The sequence below is a fragment of the Carassius auratus genome, unplaced genomic scaffold (genome assembly GCF_003368295.1).
Source record: "Carassius auratus strain Wakin unplaced genomic scaffold, ASM336829v1 scaf_tig00035879, whole genome shotgun sequence".
NCBI classification, from domain to species: domain Eukaryota; kingdom Metazoa; phylum Chordata; class Actinopteri; order Cypriniformes; family Cyprinidae; genus Carassius; species Carassius auratus.
Window position 1 is genome coordinate 1,416 of NW_020526270.1, and position 27,187 is coordinate 28,602.

At 36.7% G+C, this 27,187-nt stretch overlaps 1 pseudogene; it reads right to left on the minus strand.

Annotated features, from left to right (window-relative positions):
- On the minus strand, positions 1–26,898 carry LOC113082373 (cadherin-6-like; annotated as a pseudogene).
- Positions 26,899–27,187: the final 289 nt, after the last annotated feature.

The window sequence follows — 27,187 nt, forward strand, 5'->3', positions numbered from 1 at the left end:
CTGACCGGCTTTGGCGTTTTCACAGACAAAGGTCTCGTAGAAGGATGCCAACATGGGGGGGTTATCATTGACGTCCAGTACACGGATGTAAACAGGAACTCGGCTGGTCTGTTCGGGTTGTCTAAGTGCCCTTAAAAAGATGTGGCAGATGATGGTTGACTGCTTGAGAGGATAGAAACTCACGCTACTGGAGTCACAGGAGGAAAACTGGAGTTCTAATTTAAAAAAGTAAACTAATATATTTAGTCAATATAAGCTGTCATGGTAAATGAAAATGCGTAAATCTTATTGGAGAAATTTAATGCTGGATGACTTGAGCTTATCAGTCTAAATTCATTCCAAATGAACTGCGTCTGTGAGCCGTGTGGAGTTACTTACTGAACTCTGTTGCGATCACTGAGATGTTGTGCCAAGCTAATTCCTCCCGATCCAGAGGCCTCTGCAGGAATATAGATCCATTCCCAGCATAGACACCAAAAATACGGTCCACATCTGTGTGCCGGTCAATGGAGTACCTGTAATTCATACCATTTAGCTCAACTCTCAGCAATATGTTTTCAATAGTGTGAACTGGTACAGGTTAACTACTTTTAAACTGCCTTTTGTGTTTCCATGTTTTTCCATGACTAGAAATTGATGAAAAAAAGTAAAATACAAAGTAATAGAAATAACAATACTGGTTTTGATCAGCTATGATCATTTCATTTGAATGGAGTTGTTCTTTGCGAATAGAATCTCTATTAAATGATTTTAAAATGCTTATACAATAAAAGTACATTTGTGGAAATTAATTGATCAAAAAGTCTGTGCAATTATTAAAAATCCTGAAGGTTTTTTGTATGAGAAAAAATACAGCTCTGACCTAATTATAAAGGATATTATTAGATTATTTATTCAGATATTTATATATTATTAGGTCAAGATACTGCACCTTAAGAAGACTTCATGTAGTGAGCTTCTTTTAGTCAGTTGCTTGTAGTGCCGCTAACTACTTTTTTAAAATAAAAACATTTTTAAAGGGTGCACTAACTAGTTTGACCACTTGAGATTCTAATTAGCTTGTAACTCGGCAAAACAATTTTCCCCAACACAGGTTTGCACAAACATTAACAAGACTGATCCTTTAGAACGGGAGACACTTGAAAAGGCTTGATGCACACCACAGCTATAACCGCATGCCCTGAGCCCACAACACATGCCCAGTTCCCATTTATTCATCTTTCACCAGAAGATCACAATATTGCTCTTTCAAATGCAATCAATCAGTGGGATTGTTCAATTTCCTAATTAGCCTCCTGATGTTCCGAGCGACAGCCTTGCTCGTGCTTCTGATGTCCCCGATAATTACCAGCCCTGAAGTCCTGTTCTGTGCTGCAGAGGGCCTTTTAATTGTGCTTCCATTCTCCATTCTTATTTACTGTGGTCTCCGGAGGAAAAAAAACAAAAACATCCATTTACAGCCCTCCTGAGCCTTCTGCATCAGCCTTATCATTAGGGCGCATTGGACAGTGATAATATCCTCATTTATTCTCATAATTGTAGTTTATTACAATTATCTCATAAAGATGCCGCGATTGAAGGACCTCTTGAATTAAATGAGAATTAATAAGCACGCTTCGAGGAAGCAGTCCATCTAACCTCATATTGCCCTAGCTTCATACAGATTAATCAGGGTTTGCGATTATCAAAAGGTTACCGGAAGAAATGGGCAGATGTTTAAAAGGCTTGCAAGCTACTGTCAAGCTGCTGTGTGTCGGGAAATGTGCATTTAAAGAGATTTACACAGTTCTTAGAAATTCAAATGATGGAGACAATGTGGGATGATATTAATGCAAAGCCCTTACTTGACCGGACTGCGGCGTATGTCAGGATCCGCAGCGCTGACCGATCCTATCACGGTGCCCACTGCCGCATCCTCTTTCACCTCCAAAATATAGCTGATTTTCTCAAACTGAGGGGGCTCATCCACATCCTCAACACTGACCCTGACGGTCGCCATGTCCTTGGCGTCCAAGCTCAGAAAGTGTGGGTCCGGATGTGTGTTTTGGACCTGGATCTGAAGCATGTACGATTTCTTCTTTCATAGTCCAGAGGCTGCAACGTAAAGATATCCACAGGAATAAACAACCCCCTCAGGTCAAATTTTCAGTACATGAACCTGCATTTTATTCACAAACCATCCAGTTGAACACATTTAATAAAAAAAAAAAAAAAAAAAAAAACTTTTCAAACTTGCACGAGAGAAATGAAAAATCCTCTGTACCTTCTTAAGACTAAGTATGCCTTCTTGGGTGTTTCTGTCAGTGCTGATGTCGAACACATCCAGACCGTCTCCGCCAACAACTGTGTAGTCCATCTCCGCATTTCTGCCGACGTCGGCATCCACAGCCCTGATCCTGCCAACTGATGATCCTACCTTGGTGAGTTCTGGAACGCTGAACTGATATATACCTGGGGAACATAATGCTAACGTCAGGGTTGTGCTTAAAGCTGAATTCTCAAGAGTCTTCCTTTTTTGTCTTCTTGAGAGAAGATCTATAACATAAACTCCAACTATCGTGAAACCAAAAGAAAGGGTTCGGAGGAACAAATCGCGCTTGACAAATTACATTCAAAAATCTGATCCCTGCATATAACACTTTAGCCAATTAAAGTGTATTCTAAAAGCATAGTCTTGGTGTTCTCTTTACTGTAATAAATGGCGAACGTGACAGATATTGTGCTGCCTGCTATAAAATCCGCTTTGTGCTCATACCCTGCTTTTCTCTGATTAACATGACAGAAATTCCAAGCATTTTCTATTTGCATGCAGGCTAAAAGAATAGATTATATTAAGAGAAACACAAAAGAGTAAGTGAGCTGAGTCCACCCTGTCCATTTAATCAGGATTAACACACAGACCTCACGCAGTTGCTAAAGCTTTGCCACTAACCATTTTCCCTCACATAAAACGCAAGATAAAAAAAAAGTGTATCCGTCTTTGTTTTTTTGAGTTGAGTTTCTGCATTGTATTTCTTGTTATTTGCATGAATCCTATCAAGAAGCTTTAGAATTATGGAACAGATGTTTTATGGAAATATCCGACCGATGATATTTATGCACTGACAAATATTTTTCTATCTTGTGAATGCATGCTTACTCTGCGTGAAACGAGGGGGGTTATCGTTGACATCGGTGAGGCTAATGTTTACTGTGGTGGAGCCTGTTAAGCCTCCCTTCTGGCCGGCCATGTCCTTGGCTTCGATCACCACCTGGTAGTGCTCCCTCTGCTCTCTGTCCATATCGGAAGGTCCCAAAGCTGTCCGGATTATACCTGAGGGAAAGATGGTTTATTTTTATTCTTTGACATCCGATCCAGCCTAGTTCTTTACTTTAGGAGATGGACGACACTAGATCGCAGTGGCAGCTGAGTCTTGGTAGTGTCTGAACTGTGCAGAACTAATTCTGTACATGCATTGAGATTGACATTTTGCCGCAGAGATTATTATAGGCAGCAGCTGCTGACTGAGAGCGGGTTGATCGCTGCGGCTTCTGAAGAAACAAGACCTTGGATTATTAAAAGCGGTATTTTACAAGCTAAACCAATTTGATGGCAAACAATTTCAGAGTAAGACATCCTTGGACGTGCTTGACAGTTTTGAACCAAAATAAGTGAAGTCATAAAAATATGTAATTTTCTCACAGCAAGAAATACAATTTCATACAAGACAATGTACAAGTATTAAAAGTAAAAATTTAAAAAAAAAAAAATTTAAATAATTATAATTATCATAATTATATTATTTAAAACATGTTATAATTTTTTTATTATTATTATTAATTTAAATGTTTGTGATCATTGCACATTATTTCAAGGTTTTTTTTTTTTTTTTTACTGGGAAAATGCAAGCTACTGTTAAACAACAGCCAAATATATTTTTATATGATTGCAGGATTGTTATCAATCTCACTCTCTGGTTTGAAACGCCCTCAGTCCCATTCTAAATTAGTTTTTTTCCCATTGAAATTCCTGTTACGTCACATTACGGAAGTAAAACGTCCATCAGACAGTGATTCACGTTGACTTTGAACGTGAATACGCCTGATGTCTCGGTCAGACCCAAAAAAGGCAAATCCATCATGTAGAGAAGAACCCAGGCCCTGCTGCTTCTTTGAATGGCACAAATGTACCCAGATTAACCCCCACCTCTAATGAATATCCCTTTTTTCGATCTTAGGATTTTGTGTGCTCATGGACATCATCGTCCGTGTCCCATCTGGGCTAAAGCATATCAGTGTTAAGCTGGACACTAATCTGCCATGGGAGCTTTTGTGTTTCCATTTCTCTTTTGTTTAAACAAAGACCTCTGCGGGAAATGTTCCAGGGCACACATTAGCGATGATTAAACTCACTGGGTGAATTTGCTCGGCTGAAATGCTTGAACGACAGAGCCGCAGTACAACCCTTGCACTATATCAAATTATACAGATACACACACTCTCTCAGCATCTCTCTGTTCATCTCGACATCTCTGTCTGTGACATAACAGTTCAGCAGGACTGACCTGTATTTGGCTCTACTGAGAAGTATGGATGACCCTGGCTGATGCTGTAGGCCAGCTTTGCACTGTTGCCAAACATTTCATCATCTGCATCCTGGGCGGTAACTTGAGTGACAAAGGTGCCTGAAAAACAAGAAATCAGTTCAAGGAAGGGTTCACCTATAAACCCGAAAAATCTGTCACTATGTTGTTATTCAGATAATGTTTGTTATGACTTTCGTTCTTCAGTGGAAAACAAAAGGAGGAAATATGAAAGTGCTTGTAACTCTTGTCCATGGCCACAGAATTCGGACTGAAACTTTCAAGCTATAAAAAAGACTACAAAGTTAAACTGAACCAATTTGTGCAAAATGTAAATTATTCATTTTTAAGCTCAACTCACTGATTCAGTAATCCAGTTGCAGCATTTAACAGTTTTCCACGTTAAGATTAGCAATGAATAATAACTAAATTTACCAAATTTACACCCTTTTTTAAGCTTTAAAACGCCAGTCACAACAAATTGAACTGTATGGACTCTACTTGTATTACTTTAGACTCTGTTATTCCTTAAAATGATGGTATACATACTAAAGTACGATGATACAATATTGTTTTGTACTACAATATAGAAAAAAATAGATTGTTTTGTATTGCTTCTGGAATATTTATATACTATAATTCATGTGGGCTCACAAAACTTTCAAAGCTTGTTTTTGAAGCTGCCGAATCTTACCGATGTGTGACCTTTCAGGTACAGATGCTGTATAAACCTCCTTGTCAAACTTGGGCTCATTGTCATTGATGTCATGCAGTTTCACAATAAACTCGGTCTCTGGCTCCAGTGGGATGCCGGTCTTCTTGTTGACAGCCTGGGCTCGGAGCGCGTAGAAAGGCTTCTCCTCTCTGTCCAGGCTCCTGGTAGCATGCAGATCGCCTGAGTTGGCATCTATCACAAAGATCGTCCCCGCACCTTCACCTGTGAGAACGTACATCACCGTGCCGTCTCCTCTATCCATATCTGAGTGAAGCTGTTGAGAGGAAGCAATTCAAGCATTTCATTAGCACCTCCGCTCATTCTGCTGTTGATAGGGCTCATGAATATGGATGGCATTCAATATTCTGAATGCATTCAACATCCACTGATTTTGGAGGAATAAAACAATGAAGAAATACTACAGGGGAATGCAGCAATAGACAGGTACTCCATGGTAAATATGTGAAAATGAGTCCATGTGGAATTGAATTCTGATGGCATATCAGATGAAAGTAGTGAATGTGCAATCAAGGTGAATGCACGTCTGTTACTAACAGTGATGCTGTCTGTGCAACCACTTTTCTCTGATATTCATAAGGCAAATCAAACTTTTCTGCTTCTTGTCTTTTAAAGATGTGTCTAACTGTTTTGAATTTGTGACATCGACTATTGGAAGAAATGACTGAATTGACTGATAGGAACATCACACTTCAGAGCTGAAGGTGTGACGTGATTAGCTTCGACAATGACATCTGATAGAGGAGTGAGTGAATGATTTGACATTTCTTTCCACTTGAATGAGCCGCTTTGTTACAATAAAATAGGGTAGTAAAATACTAAAGACCAATGAAACACAATGGCCCTTTTGCTCTTCGTGATTTTCCATCTGAACATTTTAGAAATAGCTGCTTCTACTCCACATTGACTGCTACATGATCCAGACACATAATGTCCATAGCAACAATGGGAGCTTTGTGAATTCTGCGCTTTCAACATCCCATATGAATAATCCAGTGGTTGGTGATCCTTTGCAAAGCTTTCGAGTCTCCAAGTCAGTGGTTCTCAGACTTTTCAGGCCAAGAAGCACCTTTGATCAAGTACCACCTAATAAATTCTCCTCACTGGAGTGCAAGCTTAAGGACTGTGTAAAAAAGACAGTGCCGTATTTTGACTAATATCAATATTCTTGTAAAATATTTTATCAGTTCCTTCACAGGCCTTAGGCAGAAGAACATTTCAAATAAAACATTTAAGGATTTCAGGCTCTATTGTTGTAAATATACACATTTTACAGTTCAATTAAAACCATGTTTAGTATCAATAATAATAATAATAATAATAATAAAATATCTGTTTTTAATACTTTAGATACCAATCATTCTAATATGCAAATTTGGTGCTCAAATTATATCAATTTTTTTTTATTAACAATGTAGAAAAGTTGTGCTGCTTAATATTATTGTGGAAATGTGATTTTAGAGAGAACAAAAGAAGAGCATTTGAAATTAAAATCTTTTGTAACATGTCTTTACTAATAAGTCACTTTTTGTCTATTTAGGGATATATTTAGTATATTTAGGGATGCATAATATATCTGTACTATATTGGTTATTGTCCATTAATTTTATTTAGGTATGTTGATATTAGATATTTATTGTGAAATGCAAACTTATATTACATTTGCCATCATCTAATCTACAATAAAATAAATAATTTAATGACAATTAAATGCATTCTTATTAATATAAAATTTTCATATTGTACAATAGGGCTGGGCGATATATCTAACGATATGATCATGCGCATCTAGTCAGTAAATCTGGTTCCGAGATTACAGCTAAATCGCAATCACCTGCTCTTAAATGGAGCGGCATTTAATAGACAGAGCAATAGATCACTGACAAAATGCTTTCGATAATGAAAGCGATATTGCGTAGCTTGTAAGCGACCTATTGCTCTATCTATTAAATGCAGCTCCATTTAAAAGCAGATGAAGGTTATATGGCGGTAATCACGGAACCAGATTTACTGACTAGATGCACATGATAATATTTGAAAGAATTAACAAGTTAAACTGATTACCTTATATTTTTTAGTATTGCAATTGTAGGTTGTGTTGCCTACCAACTCAGGGCCACAGTTTGAGCTCTTCTGCTATAAGTAACGGTATCAAGCTGCTATATTTTATTCTAATCTTTGATCCTCAGCAGCTCTGAGCTTTAGATGAAGTGTGAGGTACCAGGGAGGTCAGATTTCACCCTGCTCCTTATCTCAAATCCAGCAGGCTCTACGCTGGAGATCCCTACATATGACATAGGCACGGTTTTTGATCATTCTCTGTTTATTAACCTCAAAAGACAGAATCACAAGGAGTGATGAATACAGATCTACCTCTGCAATCGACTCCATCAACGTTACTCCAGCACTGCTCACACCATGTTTAGACCCTGGAAAAGAAACACAATCTCATACCTTGCCAATGTACTGGTGCTCCGTTCCTGTGTATTCCTCCTGCAGAAAAAACTGTCTCCACATCCACCCTCTTTTTGAACGTCTGAGCAACTCTTTGTCTTGCCGTCCTTCAATTTCTTTGGTTTTCCTTCGAACTGGCCCCCCTGAAAGGGCAACTGCATTCACACTCTGTTGTGCACACGCCCACAGAAGAAGTACAATCCAAGTCCTCATCTTTTCTGCTCTTATGGTGTCTTACAGTGGGATAATGATCCTATCTGCCAAAGTTACAGAGCTCTGCAGTGCAGGTGGAAGCCACCCTCATAGTCCTTCCTGCTGCCAGCGAGCCACTACCTGTAATAAGAGAGAAAAAGAAATTGAAAAACAATCAGCTATTGGGTGAAGTCTCAGAGTGTTATCCAAAGGCTGCTGGCAATGATTCTCTTCCTAATTAAAGGCAACTAGAGCTCCTGTATCAAACGACAGCTATCCTCTTATTAAATATATCTTTGAAACATTCTCCATAAGACACCAATTCCACTGCAAGTTTTGTGGCCGAGGCTCTGATATGTATATAATTGGCATCCCACATTTATGAAGTATAAAACCATAGACCATTCAAAGTGCTGCAGCCGTCACTATAAAAGGCAGAAAGGCTTTTTTTTCACTTAGCCATTAACCTACGACTCTTAAAATACTGCAGCGCAGGCCAATGGGTGAGCTCTCACAAATCTGTAATCAATGAATCAATACGCATGCTCTCTAAATGCCCCGCTTTAAAGATCTAAACACTTGCGGCGCTATTGAATTGAGCTGCCCCTCAAAAAAACCATAACAACCAATGTGTGTTGGGTTTTATCAGCATGCGTGGTCACAATAGCCTTCTGGCTCAGAACTGACCTGCTGGAATGACAGTCTCAGAGACAAAAGCATCCTGCCACCACATAATAATCAGCAATCAGCACGTTTCCTGTTTCTACATCAATCTACGGCTTTGTCTGCGACTGAACGACTGCCCTCGCTCCCTCTCACACTTTATCAAGCAGATTGCAAATGCGATTGTACCCAGTGCTGAAGGGGAGATGAAGGCCTCTCAATGAATCGCATTTAAGTACCTCTGTTTTTGTTATTTTTTATTTACAATATTGCTTGCGACATTCGCTCACTCCCTCCGTCAGTGTAAAAATGCATCAGGTCAACATCGCTCTTCATCCGGGAAGAGCGACGGTTGAGGGCCAGCAATTCAGATGGAAATGCACAATTGCAATGCCGAATTGACTTTCGTAGTTCCGTGCGTGACTTAAATGGTGCCGCTATTCCCCTAATAGCACTTTCCATTAGCTCCATTATGTTCTGCTTTATGAATTGGACTAATTGAATTAGCTAACAATAGATAGCGCAGAATATTGATTTGCTGTCAAAGTCAATGAGCTAGAAATTGTCATGGGAGCTCTACGTATATATAAATATAGGTGTGCACATGATTTTATCTGTGTATTTCAGTACAAACAGGAAAGCGGGATGGGAAATGTGGGCTCTGTTATGTCAAACAGCTGTAGTTTATGGATTCTACTATTTAATGAATTTCAGCCACCCAAAACTCTTGGGCAATGAGAGCGACCTCCTGGAGCACATTAGTCAAACTCAGGCAGCCATTTTGCTCAGCTCTGTGACCTGGCAAATCCCTTGACACAGTCCTGCCGGGGGAACTCAGCTGGATCTAAAGCGGTTTTGTTACATGGTGTGTCAGAGTGAACAGACACAGTTTCCAGCACAAAATGTCTGCTTGTTCATTTACAAGTCCATCCTGCTGAGAGGGAGATGGATAGTGCAGGATGAAAATTCCCCTGCTGTCCTTAAATATAAGCACAAACCTAGGAGAACTCAATGGGACACTATGGTTTCACACAGCACTTCATTTTACAGGCTCACTGTTGTGTCATTTTGGCACATATGCGGATCTACAGACTCTACAGACTCTTTATGTCAGTCGTATACTATTTAAGTCATGATTGAGTACCTTAAAAGGATAATTTAGACAAAAATTCAAAATCTGTCATCATTTAATTGTTTGCATTGGAACAACTTACATTTTTAGGCATGCTTTGCATGACATAGCATGGTGAAAATAAATGCAAAAAATAAGACTAATTTTTAATGTATATTTTAACCCTCTGGTGTTGTTTAGTCATTTTAGATGAAACACAAATATATTTTGAGCTTTTAAAAATTGCTGCTTCATCAGAATGGTACGAAACACTGTCTTTTTATGGTAGCTGTTATGTGACCACAAAAAAGAAAGAAAGAAAAAAAGAAAGAAAGAAAGAAATGGAACCACACCATTGGAATGGATGGGAAATACTTCCACAAAAAGTGCACAGCAGTGAAGGGGTGACACTTAAAAATATTGAGTACAAAATAGACACTTCACAAAGCATGTTTTTACAAATGCATGAAATAAAATAAATAATTCAGTGACACACGCGCACACACACACACACACACAAATGAACTGGTGTGGCTGTAACAATTTGGCAAAATTGAGCCAGAAGACATTATTTTATTTTTTATTTTTTTCTAGATTTTTATGTGTAATAAACTGTCTTTCTCTGTGTTCACTTTTGACTAGTAAAATGAAAAATTGACTTTTTTTATAATAATAATACTACTAATAATAAAAAATCTAACATTTTACAAAAAGTTGTCTTTGAGAATGTCTAAATATAAATCCCAATCCACAACTTAATAAAAACAAGCATTTGTGCTTAAAAACAACTAGATAATTTCATTTCATGGATAAAATATTTTTTTCTTATTTAACTCCAACCACATGTCCCTAATTTGCCTTCAAAAATTGAATTTTAAGGCATTGTCTCTTGTTTTAACGTGAAATACTGCCTTAATTGAAAAGTAATGGAATGGGGGGGAAAACAATCATAAATATAACATAAATATTAATTACTATGAAATTATCTGAAAACAAAATATTGAACAAAAATATATTACATTGATTTTACTGAAAGAATTAAAATAAAAATAGTTACATTTCAGGTGTTCAGTCACTGTTGAATTCGAATAACACAAGCGTGACCCCCAAAATGAACAACACCAGGGAAAAAAAGAAGGAAACATGCGAGTGTGTAGAACACTTTGTTATGTTAGTAACACTAAAACTGAACTGCAAAAATACTGACAGTTTTCCTAAAAAATTCTACCTGTCAGCAATTGGTCAAAAGTCCTGTCCCAAACTGCCCCAAACACCACTGGTTGAGCCACTGTTGATGTGTCAGGCTGGTGTATAAGCTCAAACAACCAATGTTTTGAAAGCACCACAGGCCACAGAGTTGCAGAGAAATCAACCTACATACTGTAGAATAAATTACACACAACACCTTTAAACTGACTCTTGTTACACTAGCATGTTTACATTTTTCATGTTTCAATCAGTGCAACGATAAAGTAATTAACTCACAGGGTGCCTGCCATAAATAGGGCCATAGTCGTCTGCTATCCGAAACACAGACAAAACAAATTAACCTCAACAGCACCTCACTTACTTCTGGCTGAATGTTATCTGCTTTTATTTTCAGATCAGGCAATTTACCATACCAGTCTGACCTTGAGACATCAGATGTCCTATTTTTGTTTTGTTTTTGTTTTCCTTTCAAAGACACAGTCCCCTCAGAAGCCCTTCGGGAATGTGAGCAAGGTGGGTGCTGACAGGTGAGGGAGGAAGAGGAAGACCGGCGACACCTGTGGAGGACTTGGGGAGTCAGCCAGGCGGCAAGAAACGGGGAAAAGAAAGAAAGAGAGAGGCGGGTCCTCGAGAGTGGCCCCCGCTGAAAGCTCTGCCACACTGCAGACAGCCACAGCAGCCCTGATAAGTCCCACAGGGGCAATTAGGAGAGAGAGAAGGAGAATGTCAGCCACGGGCATCGAGGAGGGAGCCGACAGGTAACATGTCTTGCTGCAGGAACACAGACCAGCAGAGCAGAGAGAAACATAGCTAGCTAATGCCACACACTGTCTTCGGGCTCTCTATTAAAATGAATAAGGCACCGGACCACCACCCATTAACTAGAAAGACTAGACGCCACAGCTCTTAAATAGGTCATTCTTGTTTGCAAAGCCAAGGTACATGATATAGCGTCTCAAGATATCGATAGCATAAATGTTTGAATTTTCGGAGCTGTGCGAATCACTTATTTTTTTTTTTTTGCCTCCGCTAAGAAATTTTCGTGTTGCTTCTGGCTACATCACATCTTAGTGAAAACACTAAGAGAAAACTCTCCAGCTAGTACTCATCTCGCTCGAGCAAATGGTAGGAGACATGTGCCATGTTTGATTGTGGGTTCTCTTCCTACCACTGAGCAACAGTGCTTGAGAGGCAAAGTCGAGATCAGGTGAACACAAATTCAGTCAGGGTGGCACACTTGAACAGAATCGAGCTCCTCTTCGGTCCGTCCGGGTGCACTTGCCTGCCAAGCAGCATATCCGTGTCATTCCCGAGGGCATTGTGGGTAATCAATATATATTGATTTGTCTGTTTGGGGGGAAAAGGGCTGTCTAGACAGCTGGGTTTTCGAATGCTAAGGTATCACTTTTCCTGCAACACTCTAGCTTGGCTGTAAGCGATGATTGATTTATTCATTTTAGACATAAATTTTTTTCCCAACTCTGACCTACCCTACATTTTGCCAGGGCTATTTATACACATCACTTGAGGTTTAAATGCAATAACACACTTACCTGACAGCAAGAAGGCTAAGATGTGGAATAAATCGGTGCTGAGAAGGTATAATACTGTGCTGTTTTTGCAGCTGACGCAACCAAAAGTAGTGGAGTATAATATTACAGCACACAATCGATTGATATAATGTTTTTATGATCAATAGTGAGGGATTATTTTAATGTTAAGAATAAAGTATCAAATAACTGAAATTCAAAACTAAATGTAAATTATTGTTTTATTTCAGCTATTTGACACAATTGCAACATATGCACTATTATTATTATCATTAATGATATGAATATAATAAAATATAAATTTGCTATAATATATATATATATATATATATATATATATATATATATATATATATATATATATATATATATATATATATATATATATATGCATATATATATATATATATATATATATATTTTTTTTTTGGTGATAATAATTGTTAAAAAGGATAGTTATAATCCATTTTAATATTTAGATTTATTATTATACATTTATATTTTATATAATTTTTCATTGATATTATTCACTGGGATATTTCTAACTTGGCAAATACTTGCAAATACTTGAAGAATTAATGGCTGTTATTTGAAAAAAAATTTGATCAGTTATCCAAATAATAAATTCTAATTCTTTACCTACTGTTGGGTGCTATTCTTGCCAAATAGATCCATTGTTAAAGAAAGTTAAAAAGTATGAAAAGTATAAGTATCGGTCAAAACCGATTAGTTTTACACATAAAGTCTCTACACATAAAGAGTCACTTGTTAAGACACAGCACACCCGGCATGTGACTATATTGCTGGAAGTACTTAACCAATGTGGTTAACGAACCACAGACTTAATCCTCAAGCCTCGACCCTACAAGATACAAGCGTCCCTCATAATCTCCCCGGCAACATGTGTGCCTTAATCTGAACAGCAGGAGATAATGGTTTCAAATGTTGAAGGTCTTTTTTTGCTCAATGGGACGGCCATGTGCACACCAACACAATTAGTGTCAGGGAGTGCTGCCCGTACCAGATGGGTCCTCTTAATTACGTAACGAAAGAGGCCATAATGTGATCTGGAAGCAATGTTGTGCCACTGACTTTCGAATCTGCTTTTCCTGGTCAGCCATAATGATGGTGAAAGCGTGTGCTTTTGCCACACAAACTGCCTGGAGCAGCCCGCACTGTGTGGTGAATTAAAGCAATTTAGCCAAACCCGCTAAAATCAAATGTTCCTCAAATCGCCATTTAGCTGCATGCCATTCATTTGCTCACGAGAGCGTCGCATGATAGACTGCAGCTTGCCCTTGCTTTGTCGATTTGTGGAGACTGTTCAAATATATAGCACAAAACACCTGTTAACCTTTGTGTCAGTGTGGCCCTAGCATTTACAATGGAGCTGGAAAGGTTTCCCTGTAATCCCATAACAGCATTGTGGGGTGTTTGTTTAGGGTTCCTCTCATGAGGCACAGGAGAAGCCGTGGGAACCGCAGTTTTACGGCCTGTGTAAAGAGCTCCGCGGGAGCCTGTGAGACAGCAGTCTCCCTTCAGCATTGTGATTGAGCCCTGGAATGCAGCTCCCATTGCAATGCAAATGTCTCCAAGTCTGGTTGTTTTGTGCTCGCGCGTTTACGTGCGTGCTTGTTTACTTGTCACTTCCACGGCCGTCAAATACGCAAATCACAAACACTGTGCTAACAGAGTTTGCAGAGGCTGTCAAAGTCAAAGACTGTTTCTCACACCACAGTTGATATTTATTGCGTGTTCTACCCTAAAGGCCCTTTTACAATTTGAAAATGCCATTAATTCATCCTCAGACTCTCGATATCTTGTAAGTATGGCACCTTTACCTTGGTAAACACAAGACTTGTGTTCCAGACAAACTGTGACATGGTTGTTTAACCTCCAGACTTACGGCTGGGATTTACATGAAGGTATCTAAATGGAACCGTTCCTGGCTTAGGTCGTAATTCATTGTGATGTTTTATGCCTCTAACCCTTGCTTTGTAGAAGAAGCCTTAAAGACAGGATTTTACAATCAAGGCAACAATGCTTCCATTTCAAAAGGTCACAAGAAGTCATCTTGATTGCGATCACAACAAACTGTGACATTTGATTCTGCTCCTTTGTTGATATTACAGTTCTGGCCCCACACGGCAAGGAAAGAAAAAAGTATATATATCAATGGAAATAATCGATAATGACATTTATTGACATTAACAAGCGCAGCAATTCAACTGAAAATCCCAACGCTCTGTGACCACAAATAAATAAACCCTGTGAGCGGCAACTGGAAAATTATTCGCATTAAAAGACACTGTATATGCCAAAGGCAAACAAAGAGCAAAGGTTAAAGGCTGTTGATTAAAACTTACTTTTTTTTTCATTTTCATTTTATTTTTTTGCACTTGGCTATAAAAGACCCTGGATTTTTCAATGCCGATAAGATAAGCCAATAATATATATATATATATATATATATATATATATATATATATATATATATATATATATATATATATATATATATATATATATATATATATATATATATATATATATATATATATATATATATATATATATATATATATATATATATATGGCATGGACAATAAGCAAACAAACCAAAAAAAATAAATAAATAATTAAAGCTGCAAGCAGCATTTACGGGGTTCAAGCACATTAAGGCCTCTGAGGTGGTCTGAGCCAACCTGGACGTATGGATGACCGTTAAACACATCCAATATGGAGAATAGGCTGACAGACAGACACACGCACTGAAATTAAATGATTAAACTAGTTTTTAAGAGTTTGGATGTCATTTTCAGGTTTCACTGTAATCTTAATGTGGCAAAATTTTAAAAACTGATAAGTCTGTATGAAGAAAATTGAAAACTTTAACAGTGAGATTTAAAACGTTGCAACAGTGGGTTTTTTTTATTGTTTGGGCATGAATTCATAAATCTTTTCAAAAGTACTGTTTCAATTTGCAGAATGAGCCCATTAGTGGTCTTCCGCTGCCATCTAGTGGTTATAAATTGCATTTACTCAAACAACACTGTTTTTAAACATAACTGTTATAGTATAGTGTTATGTTTTTTGCCCAATCTCTCTTAAATTTTACATACTTGTTTAGGATGAAATTAGGCATTATTTTACACAGTTTTGATAATTTGTGGGCTTTCTGTTTGTATTAATAGGCCTTTGTGTACACTATGAAAAGAACATATTATAAAATTACTGGTTTATAGTTGTCCAAATAAAATTGTTCAACATGTTTTTGATAATTATTGACCTTCAGAGTCTAGAGAATTGTACTTCAGTGGTTTTATTGATTTAATTTTCAGCTTAAAGCCTTGGACTACTTTGCCAAAGTAACTTTTTTAAATAATCTTCAATATTTAATTAACAGCTTTATTGACAACATTGGTCCCAGAAGTTGTTCAGAATGAGGAGATCTATCATATGATATGAAGATCTAGTGTTTATGTGAATATATGAGCATTTTCAGACAATTTGAGGCCATTTACCATGTAAATCTTATGTTTTGAGACCTTTTCTACTGTTATAGCGCCACCTATGGTCCGATCTCCATGAAAATTTGCATGGTTGTTAAGGGTCAGCTGTTACATGTTTTCATCAAGTTTCATAAAGTTTTGAGTTTTCGTTTAGGTTTTATATGCTTTTGGGTATTTTGGTCATGCCCCTTTTCTAATTTAGCCAGTTATAGCTAACCAAAGGACAAAATTCTGAAAAAATTTTGATAATTATTGATCTAGAGAGTCCAGAGAAAATTACTGCAGTGGTTTGGTTTCGATCGGGTAAAAAACCTGGGACTAGTTCGCAAAAGTAGCTTGTTGACATATTTGTGAATTGCAATTGAACGATTTGATTGACATCTTCGCTCCTTGAGGCAAAGTTGTTCACAAAGAGGAGATCTATCATATGATATGAAGATCTAGTGTTTGTGTGAATGTATGAACATGTCCAACAAATTGTGATCATTTTCTATTGAAAATGTGTGTTTTTGAGGCTTTTTCAAATGTTATAGCGCCACCTATGATCCGATCTCCATGACACTTTGCATGCTTGTTAAGAGTCACCTATTACATGTTCTCACCGAGTTTCATAAAGTTTTGAGTTTTCGTTTAGGTTTTATAGGCTTTGGGGTGTGTTTGGCCACACCCCTTTTCTAAATGACTGATTTAAAGCTAGCCAAACGACAAAATTCAACATTTTTTTGATAATTATTGATCTAGAGAGTCCACAGAATATTACTGCAGTAGTTTGGTTCCGATCGGACAAAAAACCTAGGACTAGTTCGCAAAAGTAGGTTTTTAACATATTTGTGAATAACAATTGAACGATTTGATTGACAGCAATGGTTCTTGAGGCAAAGTTGTGCATTATGAGGAGATCTATCAAATGATATGCATATTGTGTTGATATGTGAAACACCACGTGATTACAGAGCCATAAAACTCGTTAGCGCCAACTAGTGGCCGATTTCTTTCAAAATTTGTACAGACCTTAAGGTTCATGAGTCGAACGTACCCAGCGAGTTTCGTTCCGATCAACATCCGTTAACCCTTTCAAATAGGTGCTTAAAATTGTTTGGCCAATGGCGGCCATGTTTTTTGAGATATGCAAATGTCCTCATAGGTACTTGTGCCCCTTCAGACCAAGACACTGCATACCAATTTTCAAGTCGATCGAGCCAACGGTTGCCTAGTTATAGCAATTTATGTGTTTTTTCTATCTTATTGCGCCCCCAAGTGGCAGAGATGAGCATTTTTTTTGATTTGACCAAAGATTGAGCTCATACATATGTGTACCGAGTTTGGTGAAGATATCTCATTCCGTTCAAGAGTTATAGTTAAAATAGCATTTGGCTAACGTCAGCATAGACGCTTTTTGGCATACTGTTTCGCGTAAGAATTGAAATTTCAACTTTTTTTTGATAATTATTGATATTGAGTGTCCAGGGAATATTTCTGAAGTGGTTTGGTTCTGATTGGTTGAAAATCCTAGGACTAGTTCGCAAAAGTAGGTTTCGGATATAGCTCGATTTTGCGCGAAAACGGTGCCTCGTAGAGCAAAAAATGCAGCTGTGCACTTTTGTTCGGACTAACCCAAGGATTGCAACGATGCCATGTTTTTGAGTCTACGGCTAACGGTTTACGATCTGCGGCCAAAAATGTCAAAAATTTTAGTTTTTTGCGCAGTAGCGCCCCCATTAGGCCGATTGGGCCGGTTTTTTGTATCTGAGTAGCGAGCAGGACTACTACCATCTGACCAAGTTTCAGCTCTCTAGGCCTTACGGTTTGGGCTGCACGTTCAGTTTTAAGGCGGAAAAATAATAATAATAATAAAAATCTTAACAATTACAATAGGGTTTCAGCACTGCGTGCTTGAACCCCTAATTAAAGCTGCAAGCAGCATTTTACGGGGTTCAAGCATTTAAGGCCTCTGAGGTGGTCTTGGCTAACCTGGATGCATGGATGACAGTTAAAGACATCCAAAATGAAGAATAGGCTGGCAGACAGACACAAACACTGAAATTAAATGATTAAACTAGTTTTTAACAGTTTAGATGTCATTTTCAGGTTAAACTGTAATCACAATGTGGCAAAATTGTAAAAACTGATATATCTGTATGAACAAAATGGAAAACATTGACTCAATGAGATTTAAAATGTTATAACAGTTAATTTTTTTTATGTTTTGGCATGAATTAATGAATCCTTTCAACAGTACTGTTCAACTTTGCTGAATGAGCCCATTAGTGGTCTCCCGCTGCCATCTAGTGGTTCTAAATTGCATTTACTCAAGCAACACTGTGTTTTTAAATATAACTGTTATAGTGTTGTTATTTTTTTTGACCAATCTCTCTTAAATTTTGCATGCTTGTTTAGAATGAAATTATGCATTATTTTACACAGTTTTGATAATTTGTGGGCTTTCTGTTTGTATTAATAGGCCTTAGTGTACACTATGCAAATAACATATTATAAAATTACTGGTTTATAGTTGTCCAAATGCAACTGTTCAACATGTTTTTGATAATTATTGACCTTCAGAGTCTAGAGAATTGTACTTCAGTGGTTTTATTGATTTTCAGCTCATACCCTATCACTAGTTTGCCAAAGTAACTTTTTGAAATAATCTTGAATATTTAATTAACAGCTTTATTGACAACATTGGTCCCAGAGGCAAAGTTGTTCAGAATGAGGAGATCTATCATATGATATGAAGATCTAGTGTTTTTGAGTGAATATATGAGCATTTTCAAACAATTTGAGGCCATTTACCATATAAATCTTGTGTTTTGAGACCTTTTCTACTGTTATAGCGCCACCTATGGTGCGATCTCCATGAAACTTTGCATGCTTGTTAAGAGTTACCTGTTACATGTTCTCACCACGTTTCATAAAGTTTTGAGTTTTCGTTTAGGTTTTATAGGCTTTGGGGTATGTTTGGCCACACCCCTTTTCTTAATTACCCATTTAACGCTAACCAAAGTACAAAATTGAACATTTTTTTGATAATTATTGATCTAGACAGTCCACAGAATATTACTGCAGTGGTTTGGTTCCGATCGGACAAAAAACCTAGGACTAGTTCGCAAAAGTAGTTTTTTAACATATTTGTGAATAACAATTGAACGATTTGATTGACAGCAATGGTTCTTGAGGCAAAGTTGTGCATTATGAGGAGATCTATCAAATGATATGCATATTGTGTTGATATGTGAAACACCACGTGATTACAGAGCCATAAAACTCGTTAGCGCCAACTAGTGGCCGATTTCTTTCAAAATTCTTACAGACCTTAAGGTTCATGAGTCGAACGTACCCAGCGAGTTTCGTTCCGAACAACATCCGTTAACCCTTTCAAATAGGTGCTTAAAATTGTTTGGCCAATGGCAGCCATGTTTTTTGAGATATGCAAATGTCCTCATAGGTACTTGTGCCCCTTCAGACCAAGACACTGCATACCAATTTTCAAGTCGATCGAGCCAACGGTTGCCTAGTTATAGCCATTTATGTGTTTTTTAAATCTTATTGCGCCCCCAAGTGGCAGAGATGCGCAATTTTTTTTTATTTGACCAAAGATTGAGCTCATACATATGTGTACCAAGTTTGGTCAAGATATCTCATTCCGTTCAAGAGTTATAGTCAAAATAACATTTGGCTAACGTTAGCATAGACGCTTTTTGGCGTACTGTTTCGCGTAAGAATCGAAATTTCAACTTTTTTTTTGATAATTATTTATATTGAGTGTCCAGGGAATATTTCTGCAGTGGTTTCGTTCCGATTGGTTGAAAATCCTAGGACTAGTTCGCAAAAGTAGGTTTCGGATATAGCTCGATTTTGCGAGAAAACGGTGCGTCGTAGAGCAAAAAATGCAGTTGTGCACTTTTGTTCGGGCTAACCCAAGGATTGCAACGATGCCTTGTTTTTGAGTCTACGGCTAACGGTTTACGACCTGCGGCCAAAAATGTCAAAAATTTTAGTTTTTTGCGCTGTAGCGCCCCCGTTAGGCCGATTGGGCCGGTTCTTTGTATCTGAGTAGCGAGCAAGACTACTACCATCTGACCAAGTTTCAGCTCTCTAGGCCTTACGGTTTGGGCTGCACGTTCAGTTTTAAGGCGGAAAAATAATAATAATAATAAAAATCTTAACAATTACAATAGGGTTTCAGCACTGCGTGCTTGAACCCCTAAAAATAAAAATGCTACCACATATTGTCAAAATAAATTATAAACAAAAATAAATAGTTGTAATGCTACAAGTGAATTTATCAGTATTGCATATTACAACGAAAAATGAAAATACACTTTTAGATTCGCTAAAGAAGACATTTAACAATTTTGTCAAGATATTAAAATTTTTTTAAGATTAACTTCAAGTGAGTGTTAAATGATGGAACTGATAAACTAAAAATGATATGCTAAACTAAAAACTAAAATAATTTTAACTGAGATTATAAATACTCTATGAGAATCAGCATGAATGAGCATTTACAATTAAATATGCAATAACAACTAATATAAACAAATTTGTTTATCTTTTCCATAACAGACTGCATCGCATTTACCATTTGATACATCAGCTATACAGTAATCTATATGTGGTTTGTATTTCTTGCACTTTGCTCTTAGGGCTTGTGCCCTTTCTGTGACCACATTCTGACTGTGTCGTCTTCCAGGTAATAACTATTTGCTTTTAGGCCATGCTGCTTGTATGATAGTTTGTTTTTCCAAGGGTAAATATATCAGTATCACAGTTTCAGTGCAAGATGTCAACGCCTGAAATTTCCAGGCTAGATTGTCTGACCAATATATGTTTGAGACAACCGTGATTCTTTAACAGAATGGATGCTGGTGTAATTTATATCGCACACGTCCAGGACAGGTTTGAAAATTGGAGAGCTGTAACACATTCTGCCTCATTTTGGACTGACTCGTACGTAATAGGAGAAAGCAATCAACTGAAAGAACCATGACAACTGAGAGGAACATTAATGACATTAGGCCTATTATTGTGCCTGAAAGTGGACTACATGATTGGATGCTGCCTGCACAGATAGCAAATTTCTGACAATTCGGCGCTGGTGAGTAATTAGGTGCCACCGCCACACATTGTGGACACAGTTTCAACTTACAAAGGGAGGAAGCTCCTCAGTTATGCAAATCTAGAGCGTATTACAAGAGGCTATGCTGAGGGAGATACATGAGCATTAGAGTTCAATGGGCTATATTTCAAACAACAGCCACCAGATAATTAGCCACACGCAAATTTTCCATGCAACTGGGACTTGTACTCTCCTAGTGTAACATGGTGGACATCTGGAGACAGTTAGAGATGTCTTATATATGACTATGAAAAATTGATCGAGAGAACTCGTGTATCCCTGCGTACATGGGTGGAGAACTTGGCTTCAACATGAACCAGAGCAGATCATATCAGCAGAGACAGCCGAGCTGAGCAAGTCACTGCAAACATGAATCAAAAGTCCCTTCAAACACGAATCAAAAACTTTATGGAAGATTTTCGATTAAAGGGACTCCAGTCTCACGAAAACAGTTTCGAGCGGCATTTCTGTGCTAATAACAAAAATTGACGTTCACAATTTTTGTAATATTTTACATTTGATGGATTTTCATTGAAACAACTATGCTTTTTAGCTTTTTTCTTATAATTTATGTTCATAAATGTTTATAGCATTTTTAAGTGTAGCGTGCTACTGTCACATATTCCCCATTTAGGACTTTTATGTTAAAGTCTTGGTTTAGTTTCCTTGTTCTTACTTGGCATTTGAGCTCAGTTTTATGTGTGTTGTTTTTTTTGTGTTTTTCTTAACAAAAGAATAATAATAATAATAATAATAATAATAATAATAATAATAATAATAATAATAAATAACTTTGATACTGAGCACTTTCTATATATTAGTATTTACCTCAACTTGTGAAAAAAGTTTTCTTATGATTCATCAAGTGGCTTTCTCTTAACCAATGGAAGGTGGTCAGTATATTATAAAGGTAAATGCAAATTTTTGTATTTTGATATGAACAGTATTTAAATTAATTAAATATAACCTTTTTTGAACTTTAAAGTTAAGTTCAATCTGTGTAACACAAAATGTTGCCACCATATTTCACAGATTTCTTTTTAGAGTGAAAGTTCTGTAAAAGCAATCATCTTAAAATCTCAGCATCCATAGCTAAAGGATCCATAAACACCATAAACATTCGATTCAAACCATAGCCCACCCTTTAGACTAACCGTACACACTCAGAATCTTTGTTGAACTGAACTTTACCGAAATCACCAGGGTCACGATGATTAAGATGGAGGAGAGCCACAGATCAGAGCAGTCATATGCTGACTGAATAAATCATCTTACATAAACTTAGCCATGCCAGGACCGCCAGCATGTTGTCTCTGTCATCAGCATTCTTATTTAACACTCAGCACAAAGAGAGCAAGCGATCCTTATTTATTCTAAAGCACCAGCCTTAATGATAGAAATATTCATTGTGTATAGCGAATTCTGTTTCAAGTTTGTTTTTCATCATCAATGCTATTTTTTCCCCCAAATTCCCTCCAACTCGCACTCTCTGTGATCTGCCCTGTCATCTTACACACTGAAAGATGTGAGGAGTATGCTATGGAGGACATCCAGAGCTTTCATATACCAAGGCTATTTCCTATAGGGATGTGTGGATGAAAGAAAATAACAATAACCTGCTGTAAGATGTAAACTTAGTATCATAGACAGCAAGCGAGGAGAATGTATTTTCCTTTGTGAGCCCATTTAAAGATTCACTTGAGACACTGTTTTATTCGTTTGCCTCCCTCCATCCCCATCTTTACGAATTAGTAAACAACAAGAACGAACACGAACAAGCCAGGAAACTGAAAAGAGATAGCGGACGATGAATTGGTAAAGAAAATCAATTGCCTCGAATTGGACTAAAGCGGGTGTAGATAAACACCATTCTATTGATTTTGGAAGTGTTCTACACATCAGAACAGCGCATGATCCATATCTTGGAAAAATCGTGGAATAATAATCTCCGCTTTCCTTGATTAAGTTATTTTGCATTCCAACTGTCTGAAAGTGCTCAATTGTTGGTGATATTTGTGAGGGGTTCCATTATTGAGGTAAAAGCAAGATGGAGCTCCATAAATCACTCTTGGGTGAAATTAATCATATGCATGGGCTAATCAATGTTATCCTGCTTTATCTCCTGCGAGCAAATACATCTTTTACTGGGCCATTGTTGTGTCAGGTGACAGATAGCTCTGATCTAATTATCATACAGAGCCTACTGAAACATTTGCATAAAGGCATCCTCGATCTGAGAACTCAAAACTCAAACTATTAAAACTGTCTAAAAAGTGTGAAACTTTTGACAAAAAAAAGGAAAGTCTATTGTTTGCTATAACATATTTTAAAATCTGTTTGTTTGGATGTAACAAGACAACTATGACAACTGCCATTAAAAGGCTTTTATTGTTTTATGTTTTTAAATAAATAATAATAAAAAATAAAAAAAAAACTCCCAGGCAGCCTCTCCAGTTTAATTAAAATGCCCATGATAAAATCAACAACATGAATGGCATATTCTCCATTCAATGGTGATGTGGCTTGTGGTCAAAGAATTTCAGCATGTCAAAGGTCATGAAGCCTTACTATCATGCAGACTTTGGCAAACTACTCCAATTATGAGGCGATATATTTCTTAACATGTTAACATTTAAATGATATGTTTGTGTTTTAAAACACGTTGTAAGTGGTGGGCACCCATTTCCTTCAATTACCTTTTGGAAAATCCATGTTTTGCATCAAATCCATGTTTAGAGATAATGCATGAGGGTAATGTATGAACCCAAGTGTTCAGAATATAAATCCATAGTGAACCACAAAAAGTGTTATTCCTTTAAAAAGGAAAACTGAAAATTGCACATCTTTGCTTGAATTTTTAAACTTGAACACACCCATCTTCCAGTTTCATTTTTTGAAAAAAAAAAACAAAAAACAACAACATCAGAATTGTCAAAAAAGATCACATAAGAGGTCTACTGTTTGTTATGTATATGGCCTAAAACTCCTGAACACCACAAGACAATCCATACACCGAAGACCACAGCTGCTCAACCAATATTTGCCAGACTAAGATATATTACAGTGTGTCAAATCCAGAAATGTACTGGATTAAAAACTGCATATCCTGGAAAAGACTATAAAGACTGGTAAGAACACACAGTCAAAGAACATAAAATACCATCTCACACATTTCATTTTAGAAACCCTTACAACAATTGTGGTTCTTCCTCAGAATTAAATCTGAAGGAGAAGTCAAAAATGTCTGAATAATTTACATAATGTACAACAACTTTAATCAATCCACTCAGATCTGTTTGTTTGAATGTAACAAGACAACTATGACAACTGCCATTAAAAGGCTTTTATTGTTTTATGTAAAAAAAATAAAAATAAAAAAAAACTCCCAGGCAGCCTCTCCAGTTTAATTAAAATGCCCATGATAAAATCAACAACATGAATGGCATATTCTCCATTCAATGGTGATGTGGCTTGTGGTCAAAGAATTTCAGCATTTCAAAGATCATGAAGCCTTACTGTCATGCAGACTTTGGCAAACTACTCCGATTATGAGGCGACATATTTCTCAACATGTAAACATTTAAATGATATGTTTGTGTTTTAAAACACGTTGTAAGTGGTGGGCACCCATTTCCTTCAATTACCTTTTGGGAAATCCATGTTTTGCGCCATAGTTTAGAGACAATGGATGAGGGTAATGTATGAACCCAAGTGTTCAGAATCCAGTATAATCTATAGTGAACCACTAAAAGTGTTATTCCTTTAAAAAGGAGAACTGAAAATTGCACATCTTTGCTTGAATCTTTAAACTTGAAAACACCCAACTTCCAGTTTCATTTATCAAAAAAAAAAAAAAAAAAAAAGGTCCTAACATCAGAATTTTCAAAAAAGATCACATAAGAGGTCTACTGTTTGGTGTGTATATGGCCTAAAACTCCAATCAAAGTACAAGCAGAACACCACAAGACAATCCATACACCTAAGACCACAGCTGCTCAACCAATATTGGCCAGACTAAGATATATTACAGAAATGTTCTGGATTAAAAACTGCATATCCTGGAAAAGACTGCAAAGACTGGTAAGAACACACAGTCAAAGAACATAAAATACCATCTCACACATTTCATTTTAGAAACCCTTACAACAATTGTGAAAGTCAAAAATGTCTGAATAATTTACATAATGTACAACAACTTTAATCAATCCACTCAGAAATCTACAGGTGCCTGACATAAAAAGGGCTCACACAGAGCCACAGTCTGAACATGTTCCCACACCTTTTGATCATTGAATTTCCATGACTTCTCCATTACTTTTTCAGTCATCCTTGATCACTGGATAAGGATTTAATGAATAATTTTATAGAGACTGTGCTCACAAAAAAAAAAAAAAAAACAATATTTTATATATATATATATATATATATATATATATATATATATATATATATATATATATATATATATATATATATATATATATATATATATATATATATATAATAGATTTTTCTCTTATACATAGCTTGAAAAAAATATAGATTTTATTATCTTGCATGACTTTTACAGATCCGGTCAGTTTATATCCACAAATATTAAAGTTAACATCTCAGTTTTAAAAGTCGTGACACCAAAATACAGTGGATGCTGTAAAAAGGTACAAAGGTAAGGTGCAACAAAGCAACAAAGAAAGTCTCCGTCATATAACCTCTGATATAACAAGTACTGCTAAAATTAGATGTTGCATATGCATGCTGGAAATTTTTGTTCAGGGTTATCTCTGTAAAAAAAGGCCTTGAAATGTAAATAACTAAGGACATTCAGCCACTCCACAAAACAGATGGACAGTGAGCACTGCACAAAATGTCAACCTACTTAAACTGAAAAATTAAGTATAATTGCTACTTTAAATTATGTAAAATCACCACATCACAACCTGCAGTGAAGGGGTCATTACACTTTTCACTCATTTGAATTAAATTACCGATGGAGACAATTAAGCTGAAACACACACACACACACACACACACACACACACACACACATATATATATATATATATATATATATATATATATATATATATATATATATATATATATATATATATATATATATATATTCGCAAGTTATATGTATAGATGGAAACAGATTAAAACTTTTTAACAGTAGGTTTTTGCAGCTTAAATGGCAATTGCAAAACTTAAACATTCCTCAATAAATTTTATTAACATCTTGAATTCGAAAATTACGTTAAGCATTAAAAAACAATAATGAACAACACTATCGCATGCAGTATTATAACGAGCCAAAGAAAACTCACGCGTACATGTAGGAGATAACATGTTTCGCATAGATAGATAGATAGATAGATAGATAGATAGATAGATAGATAGATAGATAGATAGATAGATAGATAGATAGATAGATAGATACATAAATAAATAAATAAATAAATAAATAAATAAATAAATGTTGCTTAATAGTTAAAAAAAGTATCCGGGCCAATTTTTTCAACCATCATCCACGCGCTTCCACGAAAGTCAATCTACCGCTTAAGTCTGTAGGGGTCAAATAGCGCGTGCACACTCAATGCAGATCTGTTCAATTAAACGTAGAAATTAGATAAGTGTAGTTAATTTCCCCCACTCACCTCAATGCTGAGGAGTCGAGAGTAGTCCTGCTTTCGATGTGTATCCGCTGAGCGCTGTGAAGACACTGTACTGTTTGGACTCTCTCTCTGCCCTCCCTTGTGCGCAGCATCACCGCTCTCTCTCTCTCTCTCTCTCTCTCTCTCTGAAATCTCATGCGGTCTAAGCGACAGAGCCGCTGATTGGCTGTCACTCGTAGCGCGGTGACTGAGAGGGATCATCAACATTAAGGGATGCGAAAGTAGTTTGAAAATTAAGCCTGCGTTATATGATATGTCGCGTCTGTTCAGATATTTGGGTCACTACTATTCACCTATATTTGGGTCTTCTACTTTGATTCAGTTTATCATTCATCTATTTTTGGCCGTGGGATGAAAAGGCGAAGATAAGATAAAAATATATAAATAAAATAATAAATACTTGTGTTCAT